Source organism: Bremia lactucae (genome assembly GCF_004359215.1).
Source record: "Bremia lactucae strain SF5 chromosome Unknown BlacSF5_NotPlaced_167_SHOA01000113.1_325088bp, whole genome shotgun sequence".
In the NCBI taxonomy this organism is placed as follows: Eukaryota; Oomycota; class Peronosporomycetes; order Peronosporales; family Peronosporaceae; genus Bremia; species Bremia lactucae.
The window spans coordinates 22,046-39,832 of NW_027152180.1; positions in this window are offsets into that span (position 1 = coordinate 22,046).

Genomic DNA, 17,787 nt, shown 5'->3' on the forward strand with positions numbered 1-17,787 from the left:
GAGGACGATTACGTAACCGACATTCGGTCAGCGGTAATTTTTGCAGAGAACGAACGGGTTCTCAGCAGCTCATCAATGGACGAAAATGTCCTCGATGAGAAGACTCGGATTGAGAGATACAGTACTCAATCTTGGGAGTCACTCAAGGGAAATCCTCTATACGAGGATTTAATAGAATTCAGGGATGTATTCCCTGAAGCAGTTCCATGCGAGTTGCCTAAGGATAAAGGTACTCGACATGAGATCGAGCTCAAACCGGGCTCGAAGTACTGTGTCATGAAGCAGTGGCCACTGCCTCGTGAACAAGTACTTGCGATCGATAAATTCTTTACCAATTGATTAAAAGCGGGCCATATAGGGGAGTCAACCTCCCCAAATAGCTCTCCAACCATCTGTGAGCAAAAGGTCGCAGGAGGGTGGCGGATAGTGCACCCATTCAATAAACTGAATGCTGCAACGGTACCGGCTCAAACGCCGATCCTAGAAAAGACGTAATCATAGACGGTATGTCTAAGAGTACCATCTTTTCGTCTATGGATCTGATGGATGGATTCTATCAAATCCTTATGCGTGAACGGGACATCCCGTGCACAGCAGTAAGCACTCCCAGCGAGATGCTCTGGGAATGGCTAGTTATGCCACCGGGGCTTAGTAAAGCCCCTGCAACATTCAACAGATGTGTAACAAATCTGTTGAGACCGGTGCGAGAATTCGCACCGAGTTATTTTGACGTTGTATTCGTCCATAGCCGGGCCATAAACGGTGAGACGGACGTGAAAGTTCACAAAACTCACGTTCGTCAGGCTCTTACACTTATGCGAAAGCATAAGTTGTACGCAAATTTCAGGAAGTGTATATTCGCTGCAAGCGAAATAACTTTATGGGGATATTGTTGGAAAACACAGCGTGCGCCCTGATCCCGAAAAGATCAAGGCAATTACCAACTGGCCAGTTCCATTCGATGTCGAGGGACTTCGAAAGTTCCTTGGGCTAGCAGCGTACTTGCACAAGTACTCACGCAATTATGCATAGATGACAGTTCATCTCTCTCGTCTCTTTGAAAAAAGACGAGAAATGGTTATGGAACGCTGATTGTCAGCGTTCATTTGAGGGTATCAAGCAGAGCTTGATGCATTCGCCCATATTGGCGATTGCAGATCAAGATAGACCATTCCATGTGGTCTGTGACCCCAGCGATTTCGCAATCGGCTGTGCGTTAATGCAATACGATACAGACGGCGTGGAGTGCTTCGTCTGTTACCAATTCGCCAGCTGCAACGAACTGAACGCAATTACCCAGAGCATGACATGAAACTCTTTGCCATAAAATATGCACTGGCTAAATTTAGGGTCTATCTCCTAGGAGATAGACCGTTCATCTTATAAACGAACCATTCGTCATTACGCACGGCCGTAAATAGCCCACATCTCTTGCAAAGAATGGCGAAGGGGCTATCCTTCTTCGCGGAGTATAATTTCCCCGTGGAATATGAACCAGGACGACTTAATGACGTCGCGGATGCGTTATCGCGCCGACTCGATTTCGAGCCGGCTGCGCATTCCAACAGTGAGAATAATCCCACTGTTGCAACACTCATTTCAAGCGCTCCGTCATCAACCTTTTTGATGACATAAAGAAAGCCTACACAGACGATAAAGACCTTTTGCTTTTAATAAATCATCTGATGAAGCTATCCGGTAAATATTTTAAAGATTTACTGGCATTATATCGATCGTCATCCGATCGATACACAACATGCAACGGCTTTCTGTACTTCACAGCCGTTGCCGACGACACTCCACGTGTCATCGTCCTAACTCACAATGATTTGCGCTTGCGGATCATGTATGAGTGCCACGATGCACCAGCAAGTGTGTCGTGGACGTGAGATAACTTATCTCACAGTAAGTCGCGAGATTTACTGGCCCCGCCAGTATGAGTTCGTGCGCAAGTACATTCGTGCTTGCGAGGTATGTCAACATGTGAAGCCTAGCCCTTCGTCCCGTGCACCTCTCCAACCTCTACCACTTTCGGCAGAATGTTGGCAGTCCGTATCTATGGACTTCGTCTTCGGATCTCCCGAAGACGATCCCAAAAACAATGGAATCCTTGTTTTAGTAGACAGATTCAGCAAGATGTACATCTTGCTGCAGTACCAGAATCGATTACGGCTCCGAGTTGTGCCCGTGTCTTTTTCGACACTGTATTCGAACTCCACGGATTCCTCCGCGAACTGGTCTCGAATAGAGATCCACGGTTCACGGCGAAATGTTGGCAATCCTTGTTCCGATCTCTCGGAATACGTCTGACTATGTCAACATCTGATCATCCAGAGACAGACGCAGACGGAACGCGTAAATCGCGTCCTCAAAAAAGATACTTCGATGTTACGTCCAATTGTATCCGAATTGGAGCGAGTTTTACCGATGGTCGAGTTCGCCATCAACAATTCGGTGCATGCGTCTACAACGCATACACCGCTTTTCGTGAATGGGTTAGGCCATCCGCGCATACCCAGCCAATTAAAGGGATCCTCTAGTTTAACGGGGGGGGGCTCGCACGGGCAAAACCATTTCTGGCTCATGTTCACCACGCGTCGAAGTTACCAACGACGCGAATGATGTCGATGTCGAAGCAATCAATATCGAGTATGAGGAAGATCTCATGGTAGTGCACATAAAGCGCACTGGAAAAGACAAAATAAATGAGCCAGCAGGGGGACTTTTGCTGGCTCGAGAATCAGTAGTCGGTTTTGTACAGGATTCCATTGCTTACGCAGTGGACCGTCCGGAACGGAACGCAGAAAAACATGAACGAACAAATGCTATTTTATTTAAAATTAATGACCTAGTGTTATTATCTACGGTAAACTTACCTAAGCGTGTAGTCACTAATGTGGGGAACAGTAAAGTACCATTCAACTTCATTGGGCCATTCCGTGTTCTGCATCGCATCAGTACGCGGTTTCTTCCTCGAACGAATCTAAACACCCTTTTTAGGAATCCCTATAAGATTCTTGTGGTCACGATTCAAATGCTCATATTTTTGTGGTCACGATCCAGATGCTCATGTTGAATTTAGAGATTTGGATGCCGGGTCCGAAGATCCATGAAACCGCGATGAGCTGACAACAACTCATCACGAAGAGCGTGATAATTTCATTCGTACTCCAACATTGAGTACGCACTCTTCGAACGATTGGAAACCGTTCGAAGAGTCCAATGAGTGACGCTTACCGCGCTCGTGTTCAAGAGCCTACTTAAAAAAATAAATGGAGGCTGCGGTCGAGTTTGACGATCTTCGACTCTAGATCTGACACACGGGTCGATCTAATTTTCCCTCTTCCACCACAACCATTGGTAAATTCCCACGGTGGTCAACGTTTCGCTATGGAACGAATTTTAAACCACCGTGATGTGAGGGGCAGCGAACGAGTTATATGGATCGCTGGCGCGGTTACCTACCTTCGCATGACAGCTGGTAGCCTTGTCCGTCAGTGTGACGAGACCAATCCGATGGATCAGAAGGCCCATCGGAAAACATGCGCCCCTGGCGCATGTTAATCGATTGCAAAACTCGCATCGCCCATCTCGATAGAGATGCGAGTTCTTCCCCATGACGAAGAAAGGGAAAAGACATCTCCTTCAACTCGCTTCGTGTTGAGAGCACAACACGGACAGGGATCACCCCACGTGAAGCATGGAAGCCCAGCCTCACGTGACAATCAATGCAATTTATACGTTGCACCGGTTGGAGTTCGTTTCTCAAACTAAACGCGAATCGCATTAATCATTGAAACCAGGCTTCGCGTCCGATGTCGTTGACATTGCGAATGAACGCGCTCCAGGTTTGCATAAGCGAGTCTTTATCTCGCTTATTGTTGCCACTAAACCATCGATGCTTAAGAAAAGCATCGAGATAAAAATCCTCCTCAGTGCGGAAGTTCTTCGCGCTGGGATCAAGTTCATGTAGCTTTGTCGCACTAAATAAGGAATATTTTTTGTGAGGCGTAGTCTCTCCAGACAAGCTACTGACGAGCCGTTCGGGCAAAATCCACGGCTTCGTCTCAGGAGCAATACGAGTCATTTTATTGTCTACATTCCCCTGAGTGGCACCCACTGAAGCAGGGTTACCGCAAGAACTTTTATTACAACGGCTTACGCCATCGTCATTACCACGCACAGAAATAAGTGCGGGAGACGGCACGGGAGAGTTGCCTAAAAATAAAAGCGCTCGGCACACAATTGACCTCATACCAGGTTCGAAATGCTGTGTCATGAAGCCGTGGCCATTGTCTCGTGAACAAGCAGTAGCGATTGATAAATTCTTTACCGATCGCTTAGCAGCGTGCCATGTACCATCTTTTTGTCAATGGAATTGATAGATGGATTCTATCAGACCATTTTGCGCGAACAGGATATCCCATTCACAGCAGCAAGCACCCCAAGCGGAATGCTGTAGGAATGGCTAGTTATGCAATAAGGGCTAAGTAATGCCCCTGCAAGATTCAACAGATGTGTAAATAATTTGTTGAGATCGGTGCAAATTTTCGCACCGACTTAATTTGAGGACGTCCACGATCATAGCAAAGCCATGAAGGGAAAGTCGGACGTTGAACATCGTTCCCGCGTCCGAAAGTTTTTACACTTATGCGTAAGCATAAGTTGTATGCAAAGCTCAAGAAGTGTATATTCGCTGCAAGCGAAATACCTTCTTGGGTGCATCGTGGGTAAACACGGTGTACGCCCTAATCCGGAAAATATCAAGGCGATCACCAACTGGCCTGTGCCAGTCGATGTAAGGGACCTTCGAAAGTTCCTCGGCTTAGCTGATTCCCCAGATCATTCTTCTTTGTTAGAAATAAAGTAAAGTGGTCATGGAACGCTGATTGTCAGCGCTCCTTTGAGTGTATTTAAGCAAAGCTTGATGCAATCGCCAATCCTGGCAATTGCGGACCAAGATAGACCATTTCATGTGGTTTGTGACGCCAGCGATATTACAATCGGCTGTGCACTTATGTACTATGACACAGACGGCGCAGAGCGCGTCGTTCGCGTCACCTTCAATCAGATGAACGCAATTATTCAGTGCATCTCCAAAAAACTTGCCATGAAATATGCACTGGCTAAGTTTAGGTTCTATCTCTTGGAAGATAGAACGTTCACTGTTTAAACGGACGACGCGTCTTTTTGCTAGCGTCAACTGTCCACACCTCTCGCAAAGATGGCGAGATGCTGACTTTCTTCGCAGAGTAAAACTTCTTTGTGGAATATAAACAACGACAACTTCATGTCGTCGCTGATGCCATTTCGCGCCGGCCCGATATTGAGCCGGCTGCGCAAATCAACAGTAAGGAAAGCCCACTGTTGCAACAATAAGTTTTCCGTCGTCAACATTATATGACGACATTAGAAGAGCTATTCAAGAAGATAAGGCCCTGAAAGGGTTGATGGTCACCTGCAAAATCCATCACAGCAATTTTTTGGAAGGATTGTCAGAATTGTATACATCTTCAACAGATCGAAACACAACACGCAATGGTTTATGTATTTCACATCCATTGCTGGCGGCTCACCTCGCGTCGTCATCCCTACACATAATGATTTGCGTTAACACGTCAGGTATGAGTGCCACCAAAAAGGGGACATCATGGACGTAAGAAAACGTATCTCACTATAATTGACGACTTCTTTTGGCAACGCCAGTATGAATTCGTCCGCAACTACATATGTTCTTGCGAAATTTGTCAACGGGTGAAGCCCAGTGCTTGATCCCGTGCTTCGTTACAACCTCTGCCTAATCCGACAGAGTGTTGGCAGTCTGTAACCATGGACTTCGTGTTCGGATTCAGCAGAGACGAAGTATCGTGTCATTTGTTGACACGATACTTTGACTCCATGGGTAGCCCCTGAACTGGTATCAGATCGAGACCCCCGGTTCACGGCGGAGTTTTGGCAATTTGTGCTCAAATAAACTGTAACACAGTCGAAGATGTCATGTTCTGGACCACCCTGAAATAGATGGTCGGGCAGAACGAGCACGTTGTATCCTCGAAGAAACTTCACGGTTGCCTTCACTCTTTTACGAGTTGGAGAGAGTCCTTATCTATGGTAGAATTTCCCATCAACAATTCAGTGCATGCTCCTACAAAGCATACACTATTTTTCGTGAATGGCTGACGCCATCCACATATGCCCACCTTGTTTAAGCGGGACACCTATTCAAGGGAACCTCGTGAGGAGTTTAATGGAACAAATATCCCTCCACGCAATGGCCCACCACGTAATACATTTATTGGGCCAAGAAGCCCTCTACGCGACGGCCCACCACGGAACAATTTAAATGGAGAGGGACTTGCTCGAGCAAAGAACGCTCTAGCTCGTGCTCATCGCGCAATGCGAATGTACCAATGTTGATTCAATCAATATTGGAAAGAACAAGCTCGGTAATAGCAATAATGCTATTACTGACTTTGATAACGATGCTGGACGACTCAGCATCGAAAACAATAATACCAGTGAGAACAATAATGCTTTAAAAATGAGGAGAATGACATTTCTGCAGTGTGCACCGGCCACAATGAAGACAAAAATAAATCGAGTCAGCAGGAGATTTCGTGCTGGCTTGATAAGCAGTGTCCATGGAAGACACCATGAACTTGACGTTGTCGATGACACACAACGTTTTAGGGTTGGAATCGCTGATGCGGTAGACCGACAGAACCGGAACTCCGACATAAATGGAAGACCAAACATTCTTTCATTTAATATTAACAATCGAGTCCTACTGTCGACGGTAAACCTACCAAAACATGTAACGACAAACGTGGGTAGTAGTATATTAATGCCAAGGCGTATCGGCCCGTTTTGTGTAAAGCACCCCCAACACAATGCGTACACGATCGAGCTGTCTCGAAGGACGGGTACGCATTCTACGTTGTATGTCGGGCGTCTCCATCAGTACGAGGCTTCTTTCGGTTCTGAATTAGACACGGCACGGTCTAAGGTATCCTTCAAAGCCTGATGGTGCCGAGACAAAGTATGATAGTCTTGAAAAGAAAACGAACTGATGTGTCGGTTCGCTTGCCTGTGATCAACTGCAACTTGTGCACAATTTTGCAACTGGTCCTGAGAAACACCGTCGACCGTCGTCGCTGACTTGCAACGACGGGATCGCTCGTGATTAACGTCGTCTCGTAGGTTACGATGGACGTGATCCAAGTCACGATGTTGACTCGAGTTCGACGAAAGAGGCGAACTCGGTTTTCTTTCCTTCTCCACATCTATTGACAGGTTTAAGTGGTGAGAAGGGTTTCCTCGTTAAGCGCTTTTTGAACCACCGTGAGGTGAAAGAGTTTTTCGTTCGATGGCGAGGGTATCCAACCTCGCATGACACGCTTTCAGCTAATGATGGCTGTTTCGGGTCTCGTTCAAGAGTACGACGAGACCCATCCACCTCGACAGATGTCTATCAGAGAATGAGCGATTCCCGCGCTTGTTAACGGATTGGAGGTTTATAATCCATTTGTGCATCTCACAAGATATGAGCGCCCTCCAATGAGGGTCTTGAAGGGAGTATGCCTCCTCAGGGGAACCCTGCTTCTCTTGACAAACGGTGCAGCTTGCAGCGTGCACCGACTACGGTCCGTTTTTCGAGCCGGTGACGAAAAGCATCCACTTTGTCACGCGTGGCCTTGCGGCCTATGCTTTGCACATTCTGTGCAAATGCTATCCAAGCTTGGAACAAAGAAGTGACATCCTTTGCCCACTTACATGTGTACCACCGATGCCGGGAAAGGCATCGATGAAGAATTTCGTTTCGTCCTCAACAGACTTTTGGGGGCTAATCCAGTTCCGCGGCTTTCAAAAGCCGGGACTGATAAGAAATCACACGTCAACGCCTCGTCATCCTTCTGCATGAACGCGCTGCTGATTGAGAAAATTGCTTGCACCGCAGACGACGCTGAAGGGCTAATCCGCGTTTGGTAAGGCCAAGACGGTGCCTCTATAAGAGATTGATTCACTGATGTGAAAGCAGTTTCTTGTTCTTTCAAACAAACCCATTATGTGTCCTTTTCAAGGAGTTCAGACAAGGGCTTCGGATACTCTGCACAATTCTTTCTATACTTATGCACGTATTTAGCGAGCCCTAGGAATTGACATAAATCCTTCACATGTCGTGGGATTGGCCATCCCTTTACCAATTTTACCTTCTGCTCGTACAATATATCTACCTACGATGCAGCCCAGCACAGTTATCTCGAGGACCCTTTGGCGAGCTTTTGCAAATTGACGTACAATTGGGCGCCGCCAAGAGTTAGCATCATGGCGTCCAAATGACGCTTGTGCAACTCTATATCGCTCAGCTCGTCCTCGGCCCTGCTATGCACAAATACATTGTCAAAGAAATGCTATGCACAAATACATCGTTAAAGAAATGGGGCGCGTGGCACGGTGCTAACACATCACACGAGCCACCACTCGGTTAGATGTCGCCGGTGCGTTTCTTAAGACGTGGGCATCACAAGTCACCTACAAAGTATACCGCTTCAGGTGACTGCCGTTTTGGCTACATCGAAGTCTCTCATGAGTACCTGATAGTAGCCATCTTTCAAATCCAATGCGGGAAGGATAGTTGACTTTTCCATGGTGTTCAACAAGACATCTTTCCGCGGGAGTAGCGGTTGCGCCGGTGGTGGCCGTGCTCAGCTTATTGTAAGCGTAAACCACGTGCCATCTACCTGTGGCGTTACGCAAATAAGGCGGGCTGCAGTGATACGACTTGCTCTCACATGTCCCACCTTTGCTCGCTTATCGAAGAACACTTTGATGTAATCGACCGGTTGCTTCGGCAACGGCCATCGCCGGGTCTTACAATACTTGGTGCCAGGTTCCAATTCGATTTCGTGCCCGATGCCCCTATCGGCCGGTAGGTGACTCGACACTTCTTCTGGAAACACATCACGGTCTTTCTTCAGAATTCTAAAGAACGGCTATCTTTCAAGGCATCTCAGCCTTGAACAGCGAATCGTTTATTTTGTCTGTTTCCAAGACGATCTCGTCCAATGTGGACGACGAGCAATAGTCCACCAACTTCTCTTCTATAAGTGGTGCGACTACTCCGTGGGTCTTTTCTTTCTTACGTTTGGCAAGGTTCAGATCCCACGACATACCCGGGGGATTTACTACCCCTTCCGCAAACTTCAAGACGTAATGGATCACATCAACTGAGGATGCCTCCGCCATTTTGGCTTCGACAGCCTCGAATACCTCGTTTGAAGGCCCGTACCTTTTTACCTGGACTGATCTAAAGGCCACTCGTGCCTTTGATAATCATTATTTGTCGGCAACTCGTTTTTCGAGTCACCATGACCTTTGACGAAAATCAGATACCGTTGCTCTCTTGGCTAACGCTGCTAACGTACTCCTTCTAACCGCACCAGGCTCTAGGTTCTGTGCCGGTTCCTGCGACGCTTGACTTCTTGTACTCGCTATCTACTGCTACAGGCTCTTGCAAGATATTTGGACGCATGACTACTTGTCAGCGTCCTTTTCACTATGCCAGTCTCTACAAACTTTGTAGGACTTGGTTATGTTTGACATCCCGTCAACGCACCCTTAACTGTGTTCGACAAAAAAAAAGTTGCATAAGCTTCTCGCAGGAGCACACCCTTTCCGGTGTTCGGCGTAGAGTAAGCAACTGAGCGTGAACGCCAGTCTATGCATGGTTGGTGTCTTGCCAACCATGGCATGCCAAGGATGAGGTCATACGGACTCTCCAAACCTAGCACTGTGAACTTTTCTCGATAGGAGAAGTCACTAAAAGTCTAACTTAAACTCTCTCAGACTTTATGAGCGCGCCGTTTGCTAAATAAACGATGGTCGCCTCTTCTCGCTTGCCGTCCTACAAAGCGACGCATACATCGCCCGTCTCTGTCTAAGAGCCGCGAGTTTCAACAAAATTTGGTGATGCACCCGTGTCCACGAGAAGACTCATCACATTGTTATAGCCTCGTAGTCAGCAGGGTTAAGGTCCGAAATTTCGGCACCTCAAGGAGAACGCTATCCGTTTGTTCTATAACTATAAACTAACCGATCTCAGTGGCTGAGTGGTTAAGCACTGGAACTGGGACCGGGAGGTACGTGGATCGATACCCGCGGAGGGCGGTACGATGACACATCGCCGGAGATAGGCTAAAAAGCAGACGAGCAACCATCCAATGGATGGCTGCCCTGCCAACCCGCACCGAAGGTGTGTGATAGTTGGGTGGGAGGAGGCCCTGTAGCCGAAATTCCCCATAGTGTAATGAGGGGCGGTGTTCCAATAAGAGAACTTCGTCAAAATTAAATCTCTATAACTATAAACTTAGGGTTATTCTCAGAGTCCGCGTCAGTAGGGCTTCCCGCCCCTACTGCGCTCCTGCACGTCCCAAACCCTCAGTGGTCGATGAACTCACGCGTCTTGCACGCTGGTTCTTGCCATCACCATTCAGCTAGGAAGGCCTCTTGCTGGGCATCTTAGCCTTAGCAGGGACTGGCATAGCAGCAAGCCATCATCCGGCTGCGCTTGCCGCAATTGTAGCAGACTAAGTCTGCATTGCCCAAATCCATGGGAAAGGCATCCGACGTCTCAGCTGACGGCTCATACCAAGCTGTCGCTGAGGCACTGTTGAAGGATTGCTCTTCATCTAAGGCAATTTGGATTGCCTCTTTCATCGTCGACGGCACCTTTTTCAAAAGGGCCTGTCGCGGTGGGCCGTGCCGCAGTCCATTTATGAACGAGGGCACGTTTATGTGTTTCGTTATTGGACCCAGATTGTTCCATTCCGCCGACAGCGAGCGCACCTCCTGCACATATTCTTGCAGGGATCGCTTCGCCTTTCGCTTTCCAAAGAAGCGCGCCTGAAGCAATACCTCGTTGTTCGGCGGCTGATACATCGATCAATCGTTGTCTTAAAGATGCCCAAGCAGGGAACGCCTTTCCGTCCGCCGTAAGCGCTGAGTAATCCCACTCCGAGGCCTTATCGCGCAAATGGGGCATGGCGGACGATATTATCCGGTGTTGTTCTCGATGAGCTAGGCCATACCGCCTTGCTCGACGGCTAGCAGCCAGTGAACAATCGTGTGCACTGCGATTCCATCGAGTTTGGGCGGGTTCATCCTAATGGGCCTCATCAGTCCTGTTGAGTGTCTCGTGTCGACCCTGCTCACGCCTAAGCTCATTTTTAAATTTAAAAGACGGGCTCCGCTTCAGCATGCATGTATGCCTCGGACGCGGCCCTTTGCTGTCCGAGCACAAAATGCCTTAAATCGCTCCAAAAAATTTAGCAACATGTTGCTCAAGATGATTGCTCAAGAGCCTGGCCAGGACTTGCTCGCCAAGTCCCTGCGCCAAGCGCTCTGCCACCTCCCAATGATGTTCGGAGAGGTGAAAGAAATTAGCGTAATTGATCTTGAGGCTCATCCCCACTGACACGCTCAGAGACGGGTCGTGGGAAGGACTACTAGTGCTGCTAAGTGTAGGCGATCGCTTCTATAGCCGCCACGCTCTGTCAAAGCACATACCTTCCAGCACAGTAAGGTAGATGGTGGGCGCTTAAGCGACCTCCTTCCCGACGAACTATGTACCTTAGGACAAGTGTCGTCACGGAACGGTAATACGGCTTAACGTGCGCACTTGGTAATGAGGAAGTAGTTTTAAGACTGATTTCTATTTCATAAAATTAAATGAAGAACCTTTTTAACCAGTCAATCGATGCCACCTCTTTAGATGTGCACCCCTACATTGCGAGCGTATTATTTTGAATACCTCGGATTACGGATGTAGCCGTCATCACTTTTAATGTGAATACACCTATGTACATCACATACACAAGGGTGGGTCACTTTGTGCAACACGGTCTAATTTCTTAATTAAGTAATTGACCATCCGTAAAGTACACCAAGTTTACTTAATGGGTTTGTGTAAGAAGGGGCGACTTCAGCCCGTTACAAGATCCTTCATAACGATCGTCTATCTACTGGCTTTAATATAATAATAATTAACTATGCAATGCTCCTCCTTGCGCAACGCCTAGTCGGGTCTTGTAACGATTGGCGGAGTTGATTAAACTTGTTCAACCAATCAACGTCTTATTGCGTCAATATTACCAAATTTGGTAAGGGTGGAACAATGAAGTCAAATTAATAAAATATAATAATTTGTACTTCTTCATTTATTAGCTCTTAAAAAGATTATATTTATTGTTACTCTTATACAAAATAATATTTATGTAATGGGATATTCCGTTACATGACTCCCAGCTACTTTAAACTTTCCTCTGCACCTCGTGTACGTGAAGTATTTGGAGGCACCTCTCCTTCACTGTTATCAGTGCAGGTTGGCTAGTACTTTTTAGTACTAGCGAGAAGTGCCCCGCTACAACGCACTAACTCGTTGTACATCTACACGGTTGTGTACTTTCCAAGACGTTCCCGAGATGTGTAACGGGGCACTTTTTACCAGTATTGTTATCAGTACTATCAGCCTATACTGACCATAGTGAAGATGATGTGCCTCTAACTTCACGTACAGACGTGCTGAGGAAGGTTCTAAGTAACTAAGAAGTCTTAGCTACTAAGGTAAATTCTAAGGCTTTAAAATGGGGAAAACGTAAAACTCTATTAACATATCAAGATCTATCATGACAATCATCTATCTTCTGGCTTAAAAAATTAAATAAATAGCTATGCAATGCGCCTCCTTGCACGACGCCTAATCGTGTCTTGTAACGATTCGCGGGGTTGGTTAAAGCTTTAATCAACCAATCAATAGAAGTAATGTCTTATTGCGTCAATATTCCAGATTTGGTAAGATTGGAACTATTAAGTCAAATTAGTAAAAAATTGATAATTCTGTTCTTCTTTATTTATTTCCTCTCACAGGAAAAAATATTAATTATTTCTCTAATAGGAAATAAAGTTTATGCAACGAAACACCAGGCTACATCACCCCCTCAAATAGCAGTCAATTAGTGACTGGTGTAAAGGGAAAGATAGTACTATGTCTCTCTCTGTGGATCAGCACTTGTTGGTTTTATTTGAACCCCAACTTTCAATTGCGCATAGTTTCGAATACCGTTCGCGTCGCCTATGAGGCCGCAAAGGTGGCAGCTGCATGTCTCAGTGCAGCTGTTATCGATGCAAATGTTTCAGTATACACTAATGCGTCTACTGTGTGGAATGAGTCATTCCCTACTCCAATTGGAGGTGATTGGTGTAAGTCACCTGCTAATACCATTGCAGGTAACTGTGACAAGCCCCATTGTACTTGAATGGGCCGAGTCGCCGTCATCGCCCGACTCGGTGGCAGCTAAAAATGGCCTCTGGATTAACTGGGGAAATGTCCGTTAAACCTACGGGCTCTAACGTGACACCGAACAAAGTGATGACAATGTCCTTTGACACCTCATTTGACCTTGCGGAATCATCTTGCGATGGCTCCGTGTACGATGATAAGTCGGGTGATGTCACTAAGCAACACTAGGAACTGTTTTTTTTTCTTACAAACAGTTCAGGTCGGCTAGTAGCCAACGTGCAAATGACAGCGGGAACCACGACAGGCGCAGCGGAAGGACACCAGGAACGGAGTGATCGTAAAGGCCACTTCGGTAAGCATTGTACTGATGGCACTAGTTTGCATCACCAGGGACGGAGTGATCGGAAAGGCCACTTCGGTAAGCATTGTACTGATGGCACTAGTTTGCATCACCAGGGACGGAGTGATTATAACAATCACCCCGAGAGTAATGCTAGCGTTGACATTAATATGAATCAACGGGAAAAGGACCGCAATTTTTTTGCGGTTTGCTCCCGAAAAGAAGCCCTGGATAGCCTATACGGGCAACCTTACTCGTCGGTCTAGTATGACCGACGATCGATACCAAATCCGGTATTCGACTAATCCCAATTTTTTTGTGCATGGCAAGGAGCTACTTTAAATAAAGTATCCTCTTTCAAAATTCAGAGCGCACATATAGCGCACCGGACCAATTTGTGGTTTATACGGATCACGCATCATTGCAGGCCGCAATACACTCACCGCACCTCTCGCCCAGAATGGCAAGATGGCTTACATTTTTCTCTGTATTTGATTTAAAGTGAATACAAGCCAGGTAAGTCGAATGTCTTCGCTGACGCGTTATCGTGCAGACCAGACTTCGAGGCAAGACACCAGGAAAGTGCATGTAGTGCTAAGGCACAAGTTCGGTCGTCAACGTTGACAGCCATGAAGGTCTAACACGTGACGAGCTCATTGGCCTCCCAAATAAAGGAGAGCTACAGTCAGGACGAACATTGATGCCTGCTGTTGGATCACTGCGGTGGACGAAAGAGTCTGTCTACAAAGACAACGAGCCCAATCCTACTCTTGTGGTGAAGCGGTGTACCAAAGATTAGGTCCAGACTGATTAACTTCTAACAATTTGTTAAATGCGGCAGCGGCTTCAATGGCGCACTGCTGGACGGTGAAGAATTTATGCGCTGACACTATTTGCATGAGTGAATGTAGTTGGCGACCCATCGATACAGGTGTGGCCACCAAAATTCTTCTGACATTCGTCAGAATGTCTTTTCACGGCCTAGATGCCCACTCGATGGTGCATCATGATGTTGTGAATCATTTAACTTGAGCTGTGTGTCATGAAGGACATAGATTCTCAAGGGATCACAAAGTGACAACTGATGCCCTGACAGGCCATCGCTATAGCTTAATCGACTTAGCTTAGCCTTCGGGTGCGAGAGCAAAATGGTGCATTTAGCACCATGTAGAACCACGTTCACAGACAAAGAGGCAGTTTATTTTTTTGTTTCTGGATCATTTGTACCGACTACACGTGATGTCCGAGCCCATCGCATCGGATTAGGATTCACGTTTTACGTCCACTTTTTGTCGTTATGTGTTTGAAGTGCTGGGTAACAAGCTTTACATGTCGACAGCCCATCATCCCCAGACCGATGACCGCACGGAACGTGCCTATCGGGTCGTGGTTGATGTATTGCGCACGGTAGGGCCTCCTCAGGAATGGAGCGAACATTTTCCCTTCATGGAGTTCGCTATTGATAACAGTGTCTACGCCAGTACAAGCAAATCACCGATTTATGTAAACGGACTACGCCATCCTCGGACGCCAGCCAGTCTAGTCGCGAATTTCATTGGGAGAGGGCCTCTCACTATGCTCGGTGCGAAAAGGGCACCGTTTCGTCGATCTGACGATGGTATTATGACTACGACGGAAACTTACCCTGATGACCCTGCAGGTTTAGCAGTGGCCACGACATATAAGAGTGTCAATATGGAGCCACGGCAACATATAACTATGTCTCTAAACAAATACGATATTTCGTTATTGACAACTACGTCCCTTAAGCGACCTCTCGGCGGTGTCATAGTACAGTTTGATCTTAAAAGTGTGAGCGAGACGCAACGCTTTGTGGGTGAGCGGTAAGCCATCACACGATAAGTTCGAGACGCAATGGCAAGCGCACAGGACAAGCAACAACAATATGCGGACCGATATTGTTGCAAAAAACAGTGAATTCTATAGAGTAGGAGAAACGTACTATCAAGTACAGCTACCCTACTTAACAATGCAGTTTCTGCATTACCTGAAGGCATTTCAAAATTACTACCGCGTATAATCGGGCCTTTACGGTGGTCGAGGAGGTTGGAGCCCTAAATTGTAGGCTCACACTCCCGCCTTATATAAACACGCACTCCGTCTTTTGCGTGGGTCGTCTGAAAGGGTATATTGATCCAGAAGAGATCACATATTCCCATCATGAAGAGACCGAGGGTGACGCCGACCGTGGGTCGAGCGTCGTTCAGGTGAGGGAGACCGGGAAGGTGAAAGACTTCCTGTAACGGGGCACTACGACTTGTACTGCTTCAGTACAAGTCCACTTTGCAGTGCTTCAGTTGCGAGTGATGCCTTACGTTATTTCACATACACTAGTACATGCAGAGGAAGACTTCTCTTTAAGGTAACTAGCTAATTATATTAATACAGTTTTCATTTTACTCTCTTTAAGCTAGTTACCATAAAGAGGGTAAAATGAAAACTGTATTAATATCATTAAGTATATCTTCTTTCTATCTGTTAACTCTAACATAATTATAAACACATACTAAACATGCAATTGAATTCTTATCTTATTTTATCTGTCTCTCTCTTTTGTTTACATCTACAGTTGATTAGTCTGCGGGATAAATAGATATAATGGCCTATACCTACTTATGGATAAGAATATTGAACATTACAATTATAGTAATATCCTCCAAATATTATCTACCTTTTTTTTAGATAATATATTAATTAACAACCTGTAAGCGTTAATTTCATGTAAGGATACACCCCGTTACATCACCCCTCCCTTAAACGACAATCACTCTGACTGTCATTGGATGGAATGGTCACTATGTGACCACCTAATTAAGAAAACGATGTTGATTGGTCAGAACCACCCATTTCAAAGCATCACATGAAGAACAAATTCATGCGGGGTGTTGATAGTGCTGCGCCTTCGACTGCGGATCGTGCAGCCGCGGGCGACGCACTGTTATCTCTTGCGGCAGACGGAACGTCTGCCGTGGTATCTTTCATTCGCGCAACACTAGATGTTGCGAGTGCACGTGGTGGTTCACAACGCGAATACGACCCCTCTTTGGAGGTCGACTACGAATGCGAGTCGGACGAAATGGCTGACTCGGGGAGAATAGAACAGTCGACTGAGAGACGTCAGGCGGCTGACTTTGAGCCTTCGAATGAGAGGGCTCATTCTGATAGGCGAGTAAATAGTCTATTTGGTTCGGAAGATGAGAATGATCCCTCATCGCCCGTTCCGTCTCTCGTATTGTCACCTGCACCTATTTGTGTGCAAGGTGAAGACGATGGCTTAAGCCATCGTAATAAAAGTTCTTGTGCTACCCCTGCTTCAGTGGGTACCACTAAGGGGAGTGAAGACACTAAAATGTCCCATCTCGCTCCTGAAAAGAAGCCGCGGCTTGTGCCAGAAAGGCTTATCAATAGCTTGTCCGGAGAAACTACTCCTCACAATAAATATCCTTTATTTATTGCAAAAAGCTGCATGGCCTCGATCCCAGCGCGAAGAACTTTCGCGCTGAGGAAGATTTTTATCTCGATGCTTTTCTTAAGCATCGATGGTTTAGTGGCAGCAATAAGCGAGATAAAGTCTCGCTTATGCAAGCCTGGAGCGCGTTCATTTGCAATGTCAAAGACATTGGACGCGAAGCCTGGTTTCAAAGATTAATTCGATTCGCGTTTAGTTTGAGAAACGAACTCCAACCGGTGCAAAGAATAAATTGCATCGGTTGTCACGTGAGGTTGGGCTTCCATGCCTCACGTGCGGTGATCCCTGTCCGTGTTATGGGGACAACTCGAAAAGGGTAAAAGGGTATGTCTATACCATTTCTTCGCCCTTGGGAAGGGCTCGCATCTCTATTGAGATGCGTGACGCGATTGACGTTTTGCAATCGATTTTCAAGCGCCAGGGGCGCGTGTTTTCCGATGGGCCTTCTGAACCATCGGATGGGTCTCGTCATACTGATGGACGAGGCCCTCAACGTCAGCAACCAGCTGGGAACGAGGCTCCCAGCTGTCATGTGAAGGTGTATAACCACGCCAGCGAACAAGATAACTCGTTCGGTGTCCCTTCACATCCTATTGGTTCTGGATCCGTTCCACAAGGAAACGTTGACCCCTGTGGGAATCCACCAATGGTTGTGGTGAA